At 35.3% G+C, this 5,043-nt stretch overlaps 1 long non-coding RNA gene across 1 annotated transcript; it reads right to left on the bottom strand.

The window, feature by feature from the left end:
- Window positions 1-207: 207 nt before the first annotated feature.
- LOC114285173 (uncharacterized) lies at window positions 208-4,726 on the bottom strand. The gene is made up of 4 exons (XR_014331585.1): window positions 4,225-4,726; window positions 3,916-4,075; window positions 3,183-3,539; window positions 208-1,624 (listed from the first exon to the last, which is right to left on the bottom strand). It is a non-coding gene; the product is annotated as an uncharacterized LOC114285173 (long non-coding RNA).
- Between the last annotated feature and the right edge of the window lie 317 nt (window positions 4,727-5,043).

The raw sequence follows: 5,043 nt of genomic DNA, 5'->3' as shown, positions 1-5,043 counted from the left end.
AAAGTAAACTTTTAGGGACACATTTACATCGGTAAATGTTGTCATTTACTGATGATTTGTTTGTCGATAAAGCATTACTTTTGGCAACGACAAATTGACATTGGCAAAAATATACTTATAGCAACAGAATATGAGTGAACAAAAATAAACTTTTAGCAACACATTAGCTTCACTTCTTAACCACGACAAATTTGCAGCGGCAAAAATAATTGAAACTCATTTATAATTTTTTAAAAGATTTACAGATTTACAAGAGGCATTCCTCAGGCATCACTATAACAAACTAATAACATTGATATGAAATCACACAAAATACCCCCTCCATACCCTTCCAGCCAAAACACCAGCAGTTGCCCGAACTTACACCTAATGACAACCCCCATTAATGAAAACCTAATCTATTACAGATTGGACAAAAAGTCCCGCACCCTTCCAAACATCAACACCAGCAAACATCCAACAACAACACAGCAGCACCTCATCGTAACAAACACCATCACAGCAGCATCACCACAGCATCTCAGCAACAGCAGCAACATCACAACAGCAACAGAAGAATAGCAGATTAGTATAGCAGATCAGCAAACAGATTCAACACAGATCATCACCAGTTCAGAAAACCATTTCAACTCAGCAACCCAAACAAAATCATATAACAAAATCAGAATTGACGCAGCAGTTGACCTCATTTACCAGAACAGTCAGAAAACAAATCAAACAAAACCAGCAACAAAACAACTCAACCAAATCAGAAATCAGGACAAACAGATCGCATCAATCAAAAGCCGCAGCATCAGAGGCAGAGCACACAGAACAGAGCCAATTAGCACCAGATTCAACGCAACACAACATCATGGCACAAAAGTATCCACCAAACAAGCTTGAATAATCACCAACCATTTCCACACCTTAGAGACTCCAACCAGAAGCTACTATTGAGGGCTCCTAATGGAGTAATGGTAAGTAAAAAATGTGGAGTATTAAACAAATAATTACAGCCCATGATTCCCTCATGTATTGAGAAAGTAAACAAATAAAGAATTTCCACAATAATTTAACAGTGAAGGAAAAGTAGAGTTTTATTCTCAACTAAAAACCATGATCCTTCAAATTAAGCAATTTGAGGTTATATAAGCTGGCCCTTTCCCATCTTCAGAAGTAGTTTCTACCTTAGCTGGTCTCACTGTGTTTCATTCTAATTTTTCTTCCTTTATCTAATATAGAACTTATAAACACTGTCTTCATAGTAGGGTCTATAAGTCCCACTCTGCTCTTGAATTTAACAATTATATTTATAAAGGTTAGATTTCCTCAACCCTGAGATTCAGGTGTTTACTCATCAAGAAGTGGCCTAAATAGGAATGAATGAAAAAAATAAAATTCTTACCTTTTCCCTTGGAATTCCAACTTCAGATGCAACATATTCAACAGTACTCCTTTTGTCCCCAGAAAGCATATACAGGCTGACACCTTGCTTATTCAAGGATTCAACATGTCTAGCATCTTCTTGGATCTGATCCTCAACATAAATAAGACCTGCTAGAGTACCATCTACTCCCACATAGACAACTGATTGATTCTTAAGTTCCTCCACTTTTTGAGTAAATACTGACCAACTCCATGCCTGCAAGGTTAAAAATAGAAATATAATGACTGTGGATATAAATAAAACAAACTCTATATGTTACTTTAAAAAATAAATTGTTGCTTCTTCATTCACAGGAAAGTAATTTATGCTCAAAAGAAATCACAAAACAAATAACATTTTCCTCTATCAAAAGAAATTCCCAATGCACAATAAAGTATTCCCAAGTAAAACTCCATGTCACATAAAATGGGAGTAACAGATAACCTTTGAACTTATATGTTGTTCTCTATTTTTCTTTTTCTTTTTATATTATCTCTTTCACACTCACACACAAACACTCACTCACTCATTGGTGTGCAATAATGTGAGATCTCTTTTGTAGATCATTTTGTTAGTAGTTACCACTAACCAATAAAGAAAATGGAAGATTTCTTTTGACTCCATGCCATGATTGGTTGAGCTGTAGCATGGAGTTTATATCCAATCAAGAACAACCAAAGAAAGCAAAAACAAAACCACAAAACAGCAGCAGTCAGCAAAGCAAAAACCAGGGCCAGACCAATGCTGCTGCTGCTCACCAGGACATTGCAGATTATATACCAGGTCAAAGACAGAATGCAGTGGCTGCTCACCCACAATGCTAAAATAGAACAGATTATGAACCAGACCATCCCAACAGATTGTATCCATTATATATCATAGGGGAACTATATACTTGATTTGTCATATATTTCTTAGTTCAGAATTGAAGAGAAATGATCTACACTTGGGTGATATTTGCTACTCTCAATCCTAATTAGTGCTTGCTTTTATAAATGTATTTCTTCAAATGCAATCATAATTGTAGTCCCTAGAAAGAATAGTGAAAGGAACCAACGTCAGAATTTTATGGAATGAATCATAGAAGAAAGAATTTTTTTTTTTTTGGGTGAATAAGTCATAAATTAAAATGACAAATAATTAAAAACTACAAGAGGCATATCTCAGAAGCTAACCAACTATACAATATACAAACAACAACAAACCAAAGCAACAACAAGACAAAACTTATTCAAACACCACATAAGCAACAAGAGCAAATGAGGGGCAGGAATAGGGCCAACACAAAACTACACCATAGAGGCATAGAGATTGCTGGACCACATATCAGATCCCAAATAACTCAAAAGAAAACCTACTAACATAATAAAACCATGTACAAAGCCAAAACAAGATTACAAGATAACCAATAGAGCCTATCACAAATAAACTAATATATTAAAATTCAGACTGTAAAACAAACACCATAGCCTTCTAGATATCACGTAACATCAGAAGAAATGCATCAGCAAAATGGCAGCAACAGCACACAGCAGACAGGCCACAATAGACAAACAACACCAGTAGCCAGCAAGCTAAAAATAAAGCAGCAGCAGTAGCCAGAAAGAATTTTATACAGAAATAATTTACCAAGTAAATTAATAAAATAACCCATAGAATAAAGAATTTCATTCCTCCTTGTACCATAAATTGTGCCTGGTAATTTAAGAATCGAACAGATTCAAGTCTTAGTATGGTTTTGGTTATTATTAGGAAAGAAAATATTTGTAATCACCTGAAGCAAGCAAGTCCTTCCATCAATCAGAAGGCGAGTTCCGGCAGCTTCTTCCTCTGCATATATAACATGACTGTTTCCATCCAACAGTGACAAATTGAAGTGACCAATTAAAATTATGTAATGCACTTATATTGAGGTATACAATGCTGAATAAAAGCCAATTCATGATAGTTTAGGTATAAGACCATAACTATAGTGCAACATTAAATTGTGAATCTACAAATTTCAGCAGAGTCAGACATCAGAGAATACTGAAGAAAATGGCAGAGACAATAGATGCTTGCCTGCATCAATAAACCTCCATCACGTAGAGTATGTATCTCTGCCTCGATCTCTGACTGATTCATCTTCAATCTATAACATAAGCTCAATCAAGATTTAATGCTAACTAAGTAAATAGAAACATGAATGGAAGCACACTTTCTCCTTTGCTTTCCAGATATGGTCCTTTGAAATTCAATATAAATTTTCAGTACATATTGTAATGTAAAGCTCCGGTTTCATTCATCTGAAACAGTTCAAAAACTAGGTAGGAGCCAAAACCTAGTCATCTTTTAGAAATATATATATATATATATATATATTTTAAAAACAATATATAATAGTCTCGTAGGTCGTTTTCAAGGAAAAACAATAAGTATTTCTATCCAGGTGTAAGCTAAGTATGTATTAGAATGTTCATACAAGATGCAACTAAGCAAAAGTAGGATATCAAGCGCATAGGAATTACCGCAAGGTATTGATTTAAATGTGAACATTCCCTCTGCATCAGAGACAGCATGACGAAGAGCTTTTCTTTGCCCAGGGGCATTACCAGAGCCAAGGGCATAGTCCACCCTCGAGATATCATTTGAGTATAAATAAATGTGAACCCCTAAGATGGGATCTCCCTAAAAAAAATGGAAAAATAGAAGAAAAAGAAGAAGAAGGAAAAGATGACACAGATCATTCATTAGTTTCACTCACTTGCACATTACATTGCAAGATACCTCAAACAACAAAATTCAGCAAACCTCAATTCCTATAAATATGTGCACACCTTTATAATAAAGCATGACACTATCAGTCCACCCAAGTTCTTCAGATATCTGCAGGGTCTCCTATCTCCAAACAATTAAAACCATGTTACGAAACAATAGAGCATGGCATCTATGAAAAGAAGGTCAAACCAACTACTGTGAGCAGTTTACTCAAAACGGGGTGGTTGAGATTAACTGGCTTTGCTAGCTAAGGAGTGCATTTGTTGAAAATGGAATTGCATCCAAGACTGTATTCCACTACCAAGGTTCACATTTTGCAAGGTTGCAACTAAGAAAACAACAAAATTATCAAAAAGCCACATTACTCAATAGCAAAATTGCATTTGTGCAATTAAACATGTCACACTATGCATATAAGGTAATAGGAATAGCATAAGGAAATGTGGTGCATTTTTAGCATTTTCATTATTAAAATACCAACAACAACCAAACATAACCAGAAACAGAGAAAGTCACCTAGTAATGGAAATAACATCTATTGATACACAAATTAGTACAAGCATGCGGACCAAATCAATCTTGTACTCAATCGTAATAACGAATGCAATGATGTGTGCATAACATCAGTTGTTAGCTTGAGTCACATCTCCTAACACACCAAAGAAGGAAGATGCAGGATTCAAATCCCAATTGGTAAGTGAGGATCCATCTACTTATCAACAAACATATATCCGTATCCACATACACACAAGGGTGCATACTTATCAAGACTCTTGTTTGTCAATAACCAGAGAAAGAAAACTCCGGTAAATTGAAGGTTAAAGAGACTATAACATATCGAAGATGGGAGCAGCCTGCAATTTATCAACTGAAACGGA

Source organism: Camellia sinensis, chromosome 6 (assembly GCF_055761805.1).
Source record: "Camellia sinensis isolate YWXY chromosome 6, ASM5576180v1, whole genome shotgun sequence".
Classification (NCBI taxonomy): Eukaryota; Viridiplantae; Streptophyta; class Magnoliopsida; order Ericales; family Theaceae; genus Camellia; species Camellia sinensis.
Note: the sequence above shows the minus strand (reverse complement) of the source record. Positions and strands in the feature narration are given on the sequence as shown.